The 9076-nt window shown below is 49.1% G+C and overlaps 1 long non-coding RNA gene across 1 annotated transcript; it reads left to right on the top strand.

Annotated features, from left to right (window-relative positions):
- The first annotated feature begins 292 nt into the window (after positions 1-292).
- On the top strand, positions 293-7720 carry LOC119961044. The gene is made up of 3 exons (XR_005459581.1): positions 293-656; positions 1605-1688; positions 7677-7720. It is a non-coding gene; the product is annotated as an uncharacterized LOC119961044 (long non-coding RNA).
- Positions 7721-9076: the final 1356 nt, after the last annotated feature.

Genomic DNA, 9076 nt, shown 5'->3' on the forward strand with positions numbered 1-9076 from the left:
TTCAATCATTTCGAGAAATGGAGAATAGCAGAATACCCATTGACTATAATTTGCTTGATTATGTTTATCAATTGGTAACCAAGTTATTTTGTATTAACTGTTTGCAGTTACAATGGTCCGGCTATTACCCATCATTCCATGCGGCTGTGAATGTGCCCAATCACGTTACAGGTTCCCAGTGCGCAGACGCAATGCTGGGCTGTAACTGGAGCATGCGCAGTATCACTTTGCTCCGAGGTCTGCGAGTGCGGGAGCGGCTGTTTGGGGCGGTGAGAGTCGGTGAGGCGGAGGGAGGAATGGATCCGGGAGCCGGGGTGGGGAGGGAGTGAAGGCTTCGTAAACACTTCCTGCTGCTCACAGGGTCGGAATAAGACCCTGCAAATCCCGCGTTTGCAGCTGCCAGCTTGTATCTGGTATCAGGCCCAGTTCCACGGCCGCCATCTTTGTTTAGCGGCGCGGCTGTGGAACCACATTGATGACGTAACAGAGGCGGTGCTTCAGGATCCCGGTGACCAGGAGAGAAAATCATTGTGTCGATGATTGACAGGCCCCTCCAGAGGGGGAAGGTGCTGCTGCCATGTCTGGCAATCCGAAGAACAGAAGAATAATCACATCAGAATTAGCAGCAGGGAACGGCCATGCGGCCTACTGTAAAGGTTAAGTAATGGTTAAGGGGGGGTTCTTGGGTAACGGGTATAGGGTGGATGCGTGGGTTTGAGTAGGGTGATCATGGCTCGGCACAACATCGAGGGCCGAAGGGCCTGTTCTGTGCTGTACTGTTCTATGTTCTATTGACCCTGCTCTGCGATTCAATAAAGCATGGCTGATCCGCATGTGCCCTTAATCACATTTTCCTGCCTTCCCCAAAAAACCTTTGACTCCCCAGTAGATAAAAAAAAGCCTAACTTAGCCTTGAGTATATTCAGTGAGCCAGCACCATTCCTCTCTGAGAAAGAGAATTCCACAAACTCAGTTTTGACAAAGAGTCAGCCAGACCAAAATGTGAGCTCTTTTCTCTCCACAGATACTGTCAGACCTGCTGAGATTGTCCAGTATTTTCTGTTTTTGTTTCAGATTCCAGCATCCGCAGTAATTTGCTTTTATCCACAGACTGATGACCCTCTGAGGGAAGACATTTCTGCTTACCTCAGTGTCAAATTGGAGAACTCTTATCTTTAAACTGCCCCCCTTAGTTCTTGAATCCCCATGTGGGAAATATTCTTTCATAAAAACCCCTCAGAATCTTAGATGTTTCAATAAGATCACCTCTCATTCTTCTAATCTCCATCGGGTACAGACCAAACAGGCTCAGTCTTGCTCCATAAAACAAACTCTCCCACCCCAGGAATCAGACCAGTGAAACTTCACTGAACTGCCTCCAAAGCAAGTGTAACCCACATTAAGTAATCCTGGGACTGGCAACAAGGGGAGAGAATGTTTGGAAGTTCTATCCTGGACTCGAAAGAGTGACGGATTTTGGAAACTCTTTTTACCGGGAGTTAGGGGAGGATTTGCACCCAGCAAACTCAAACCAAGATAAATGTTTGTGATTTTAATTTCTAACCTCGACTAACATTTATGACCATTGTAATGTCCTTTTCCAGATGCTTCCAAAGCTTCTGATATCTTTCCAGCCGAAGGTTGCAGCAGGAGATTGTAAACTTGAAAACATCTAAATTGTCGCAAAGGTATTATTATTATTAATTATAAATTTAGAGTAGCCAATTATTTGTTTCCAATTAAGCTGCAATTTAGCATGGCCAATCCGAAGCTGGCACTCCCAGTGCAGACTTTGGTGTTGTGAGGTTGTTGTTGCTGCGAAAAGTGGCTGCTGCTGTCTCTCTCTCTCTGTTGCTGCTGCTGTTGCTCAGTTTGCTGCCTGTTTCCAGTGCTGGTTGCTGCTGAGCTGCCTGGAGGAAGGAGAGGAGAGGGGAGGGAAGGAAGGAGAGGGGAGAGAAGGAAGGAGAGGGAAGACAAGGACAACAACAAGGAGGCAGCTTCAAAACCAAGGTGGGAGTAAAGCCCTTTAGACTGCTTGTTTTGCTGGGCCCCTCCCGGGTTGAGGGCCCGGCCCAGTCTTCCCAAGTGATAACATTGACTTCAGCAAGGACAAAACCTTCCTTATTCTATCCGGTGTGCTCGTTCCGGGGCTGGGGATCGAGTGGGCAGTGTGTTTGCTGAGTCCCCTCCCGGACTGAAGACCCCACACACCAGCGGGGAGGAGGTGGATTCCATTGGGTGGTCGTTTTTGCTGAGTCCGACTTGGGCCGAAGACCTCGTGAAAAAGCTCCACTTACCTTCTTATGAACCTGCTCTGGGCCTGGCGAAGCGCGTCATTTATAGATCCAGGCAGCGGGCGACCGAGGAGGTCTTCTGACCAGACTGTTTGCCCCTTTTCCGCAGCTACATTCGCAGCTGGGTTTCCCTAGAAAGGGAGCATGCAGTGTCCATGGGCACCATCAAAGTCTGCCATGCCCGGTGGGCCCTGCAGGGGTTGGGGTGCTTTATTGACCCCTTTAATTGCACTGTCATTGGATCTTTTTATGTTTCTGCTGATCTTTGTTACGTTTGGTCAGTGCCTCTAACTGGAGCGGCCCTTTTTGCTTTGTCCCTAAGTTTGTTTCCTTTGTTCTATTTTGTTGGTGGACCTCAAAAGAGTGGCCAATCCACCTAGCCTGCACATCTTTGGGTTGTGGGGGTGAGACCCACGGAGACATGGGGAGAAAGTGCAAATTCCACACGGCAGTGACCCGGGGCTGGGATCGAACCTGGGTCCTCAGCACGTGAGGCAGCAGTGCTAACCACTGCCACTGTGCCACCCTTTGTCATGATGTTTCCATTCCTATTTTATCACACACCTCCCAGTGACACTCATTGTGACACAGCAACTTCAAAATAACATTGCTACCTTGCATCTTGCCCTCCTATTAATGTCTAATGATAACAGATAACAGTAACAGAGTAACACACATCAGAATTGAAATATCAGCTAGGTTGTTGTCTAATAATAAGTGACAGAGTAACGTACACCAGAATTGGAATAACAGGCATGTTATTGTCTAATGATAATAGTAAAAGAGTAACATGCACCAGAATTGGAATAACAGGCAGGGTATTGTCTAATCATGACAGGGTTATGGGGGTGGCTCAGTAGTTAGCACTGTTGCCTCAAGCACCAGGTACCTGGGTTCGATTCCGACCTTGGGTCACGGTCTGTGTGGAGTTTGCACATTTTTCCCGTGGCTGCGAAGATTTCCTCCCACAGTTCAAAGATATGCAGGTTAGCTGGATTGGCTGTGCTAAATTGTCCCTGGGTGGGGTTACAGAGTTAGGGTGGGGGATTGGCCAAGGTGGGATGATCTCTAAGAGGGTCGGTGTAGACTCACTGGGCCGAATGGCCTCCTTCAGCATTGTAGGGATTCTATGATTCTACACTGGATCCAAAGATGTGTTCACTCACATACTGCAGTCTGACTTAATTGGAACAGACACGGTGTTTGTTCCTCTCAAAATGAATGAATCCTTTGCTGTTTCTCCTCTGGGCCCCATCTCCACTATTATTGCCTGATTGTCCCACTGAGACTCTCACTGTTATTATTGGACAATCAGCCAGTTAGCCTGAGCCTGTGGCTGCCTGTAGTCAATACAATGCCCTGGTGATTGACGGCAGCTCCGGACCAATAGGAAGTGGTGGGGTGGGACTGGAGGAACAGCTGGTCCTCCAACCAATAGTAAGAAGTCTTACAACACCAGGTTAAAGTCCAACAGGTTTGTTTCAAACACGAGCTTTCGGAGCACGGCTCCTTCTTCAGGTGAATGGAAAGGCTTGTTCCAGAAATGTTTATATAGACACAGTCAGAGATGCCCCGGAATGCGAGCACCTGCAGGCAATCAAATCATCAAAGATGCAGAGAGAGAGGTAACTCCAGGTTAAAGAGGTGTGAATTGTCCCAAGCCAGTTCAGTCGGTAGGCCTCTGCAAGTCCAGGCTTGTTGGTGGGGGCCGAATGTAATGCGACATGAATCCCAGATCCCGGTTGAGTCTGCATTCATGCGTGCGGAACTTAGCTATAAGTTTTTGCTCAGCAATTTTGCGTTGTCGCGTCTCCTGAAGGCCTCCTTGTAGAATGCTGACCCGGAGATCAGAGGCTGAATGTCCTTGACTGCTGAAGTGTTCCCCAACTGGAAGGGAACAGTCCTGCCTGTTGATAGTCGCACGATGCCCGTTTATTCGTTGTCGCAGTGTCTGCATGGTCTCGCCAATGTACCACGCTTCGGGACATCCTTTCCTGCAGCGTATGAGGTAGACTACATTGGTCGAGTTGCACGAGTATGCGCCGCGTACCTGGTGGGTGGTGTTTCCACGTGTAATGGTGGTGTCCATGTCGATGATCTGGCATGTCTTGCAGAGATTACCCTGGCAGGGTTTTGTGGTGTTGTGGTTGCTGTTCTGAAGGCTGGGTAATTTGCTGCAAACAATGGTTTGTTTGAGGTTGCGCGGTTGTTTGAAGGCCAGTAGTGGGGGTGTGGGGATGACCTTGGCAAGATGTCCATCCTCGCTGATGATGTGTTGGAGGCTGCGAAGAAGATGTCGTAGTTTCTCCGCCCCAGGAAAGTACTGGACGACGAAGGGTACTCTGTCAGTGGTGTCCCGTGTTTGTCTTCTGAGGAGGTCGGTGCGGTTTTTTGCTGTGGCGCGGTGGAACTGTCGATCAATGAGTCGAGCGCCATATCCCGTTCGTACGAGGGCATCTTTCAGCATCTGTAGGTGTCTGTTGCGCTCCTCCTTGTCTGCGCAGATCCTGTGTATACGGAGGCATCAGGCAATGGGACCCTGTGTGAGAACCTCTCTGGCCACATCGAGGGCATCTTGAAACCCATCGTACAAGGTACACCCAGCTTCTGTCGCGACACGACGGACTTCCTACAGAAACTCAGCACCCATGGACCAGTTGAACCAGGAACATTCCTCGTCACAATGGATGTCTCGGCACTCTACACCAGCATCCCCCATGACGACGGCATTGCTGCAACAGCCTCAGTCCTCAACACCGACAACTGCCAATCTCCAGACGCAATTCTGCAACTCATCCGTTTCATTCTAGACCACAACGTCTTCACCTTCGACAACAAATTCTTCATCCAGACGCACGGAACAGCCATGGGGACCAAATTTGCACCTCAATATGCCAACATCTTCATGCACAAGTTTGAACAGGACTTCCTCACCACACAGGACTTTCAACCGATGCTATACACCAGATACATCGATGACATTTTTTTCCTTTGGACCCACGGCGAGACATCACTGAAACGACTACACGATGACATCAATAAGTTCCATCCCACCATCAAACTCACCATGGACTATTCTCCAAATTCAGTTCCATTCTTGGACACACTCGTCTCCATCAAGGACGGTCACCTCAGCACCTCGCTTTACCGCAAGCCCACAGATAATCTCACGATGCTCCACTTCTCCAGCTTTCACCCGAAACACATTAAAGAAGCCATCCCCTATGGACAAGCCCTCCGTATACACAGGATCTGCTCAGACAAGGAGGAGCGCAACAGACACCTACAGATGCTGAAAGATGCCCTCGTACGAACGGGATATGGCGCTCGACTCATTGATCGACAGTTCCACCGCGCCACAGCAAAAAACCGCACCGACCTCCTCAGAAGACAAACACGGGACACCACTGACAGAGTACCCTTCGTCGTCCAGTACTTTCCTGGGGCGGAGAAACTACGACATCTTCTTCGCAGCCTCCAACACATCATCAGCGAGGATGGACATCTTGCCAAGGTCATCCCCACACCCCCACTACTGGCCTTCAAACAACCGCGCAACCTCAAACAAACCATTGTTTGCAGCAAATTACCCAGCCTTCAGAACAGCAACCACAACACCACAAAACCCTGCCAGGGTAATCTCTGCAAGACATGCCAGATCATCGACATGGACACCACCATTACACGTGGAAACACCACCCACCAGGTACGTGGCGCATACTCGTGCAACTCGACCAATGTAGTCTACCTCATACGCTGCAGGAAAGGATGTCCCGAAGCGTGGTACATTGGCGAGACCATGCAGACACTGCGACAACGAATAAACGGGCATCGTGCGACTATCAACAGGCAGGACTGTTCCCTTCCAGTTGGGGAACACTTCAGCAGTCAAGGACATTCAGCCTCTGATCTCCGGGTCAGCATTCTACAAGGAGGCCTTCAGGAGACGCGACAACGCAAAATTGCTGAGCAAAAACTTATAGCTAAGTTCCGCACGCATGAATGCGGACTCAACCGGGATCTGGGATTCATGTCGCATTACATTCGGCCCCCACCAACAAGCCTGGACTTGCAGAGGCCTACCGACTGAACTGGCTTGGGACAATTCACACCTCTTTAACCTGGAGTTACCTCTCTCTCTGCATCTTTGATGATTTGATTGCCTGCAGGTGCTCGCATTCCGGGGCATCTCTGACTGTGTCTATATAAACATTTCTGGAACAAGCCTTTCCATTCACCTGAAGAAGGAGCCGTGCTCCGAAAGCTCGTGTTTGAAACAAACCTGTTGGACTTTAACCTGGTGTTGTAAGACTTCTTACTGTGCTCACCCCAGTCCAACGCCGGCATCTCCACATCACTCCAACCAATCGCAGTGAATGAGGGGCGGGGCCCGCTGTGATTGAAGCATGCGTAGTGTGGGTGATGGCGAAGGAGAAGGGCTGTGTCTTCAGATAGGAAATTGGTAAGGGGCGTTGAACAATATGGAGGAAGCGAGAGATCTTGGGGGTGGGTGGAAACGTTGTGAAAAGCTGTTGTAAGCTGCAATTTTCAAAAAGAGTTTCCGGGACCCCGTTTGTACCGAGCGGAGCTGCAGCTCCTCATGTTCGGCTCGGGTTAACGGCCGCCATCTTTATTGGATGTGCATCAGGGCGCATGCGTGTTTGTCGTCTTTGTCGGGGCGATGTTTCAATGAGTGGGAGGAGCTTGTTCCCCATTGTTCAGAATGGAGACAACTTGTCCATCAAACTGGATTAGTCTTGGAGTCCCAATGTCTTACTGATGATGCAAAGCGGTGACAGAGATGGAAAGAAAAGGAAGCCAATCCTGCTCTCCGGATTTCACTGTCTCATTAGACATTCTGTCCCATGTGTCCAAAGCTCTGCGGCTCTGTTCAGCCACATGAAGACCTAGGGTAGAAATCTCAGCCCTGATGAGACATCACCCTCAAATCAGGAGACTGCTGATGATAAGAGGCATGATGTGGCGATGCCGGCGTTGGACTGGGGTGAGCACAGTAAGAAGTCTGACAACACCAGGTTAAAGTCCAACAGGTTTGTTTCAAACACGAGCTTTCGGAGTGCTGCTCCTTCCTCGGGTGATTCACTGTTGGACTTTAACCTGGTGTTGTAAGACTTCTTACGATGATAAGAGGGTCAGTGTGCAGTGGGAGGCATGAGCGGTCACCTTGGACCCCTCATGCAGGAGGGGAGAATGTTGTGAATTTCTATCCTGGACTGATGATGATTAATTTTGGAAACTCCTTTTACAGGGGATTAGTAGGGGAGGATTTACACACAGCAAATTCAAACCAGGAGAAACGTTTATCTTTCCTGAATTTTATTTCTGGACTGACAGTGATGCCTTTGTAAACTTCTTTCACAGGGGCTTAGAAAGGGATTCGCAGACAGGAAACTCACAACCAATCCACACATCAAATTCTGACAGCACGAGTTACCAGGACCTGGAGATTATCGACCTTTGTGTGTAAGCATTGAGTTCCATATCATTATCACTCACTGTGTAAAATGTCTACCTCCTATCTCCCCTGTAGATCTTGTTCACAATCTTAAATCTGTGTCCCATAATCCTTTTACAATCTACTGATGGGAACAGTTTTTGAAAATCTTTTGCTGGGTTTGCCGTTGTCGTTTCTAGTGCCTGGGCCGATGCCGGGTGGTCCGTCTGGTTTCATTCCTTTTTCATGTTTTTGTAGCGGTTGAATCAGCTTGGAGCAGTCCATTTAGGGTCCAGAACACAATTGAAGTCTCCTCCAAGAATCAATTGATCTGGATCCAGGTCTGGAATGGATTCCAACAATTTTTTACAAATGTTTCTATGAGATCCCCTCATTTAAAAAAAATATAGAGAAGCAGAATTAGGCCATTCAGCCCATCGAGTTTTCGATTTGCTCTGCCATTCGATCATGGCTGATATGTTTCTCATCCCCATTCACCTTATATTGTAGCTCTCTTGAAATGAATGCGAACATTGCATTTGCCTTTCTAACTGCCAACTTTCCTTTATTTGTTCTTGGGATGTGGGTGTTACCTTGGCCCAATGTTACTAATCGTAATCAGTTCGCAAAGCAAAATTTATATCAAACATATCCATTTAAATAGCGGGTTCATGACCCAACATGTGGAGCAGCTGAGAATGTGCTCTATCCACATGACAGAAGCTCCTCGCACACGTGCAGAGTCTGGCTATGACTGGAACATGCGCCGTTCGGGCGGTGACGGGCGCATGCTCAGTTCAGGTTGTCGCTGACGGTGCGAGGAGCCAGAAAGAAACAATCGATCGACTTTCAGGATTGGAGCCGGTGGGTGGCCGGGGAGCAATAGAAGCTGCGGAGTGAGCCAGGAGGCTTCATAAATACCCCGTGGAGGCTTCAACTCCCGAGGAAAATGTTAACGGTCCCATCTTAAACAGCACCGAATAGAGTGAGAGCTGAGCGGTGACAGGCCCGGGTTACCGGCCGCCATCTTTACAGAGGACAGTGCGCCGCAGGGAAGGGGCTGGTTTAGCACAGTGAGCTAAGACAGCTGGCTTGTAATGCAGAACAAGATCAGCAGTGCGGGTTCCATTCCCGTTCCAGCCTCCCCGAACCTCCTTTGCTGGAACCATTCTGGTAAATCTCCTCTGCACCTTCTCAAGAACCTTCACATACTTTCTGAAGAGTGGTGACCAAAGCTTTATGAGATTCATAGAATAAAATTAGAACCATAGAATTCCTACAGTGCAGAAGGAGGCCATTCGGCCACTGGTCGGCACTAATTACCTGA

Source organism: Scyliorhinus canicula, unplaced genomic scaffold (genome assembly GCF_902713615.1).
Source record: "Scyliorhinus canicula unplaced genomic scaffold, sScyCan1.1, whole genome shotgun sequence".
Classification (NCBI taxonomy): Eukaryota; Metazoa; Chordata; class Chondrichthyes; order Carcharhiniformes; family Scyliorhinidae; genus Scyliorhinus; species Scyliorhinus canicula.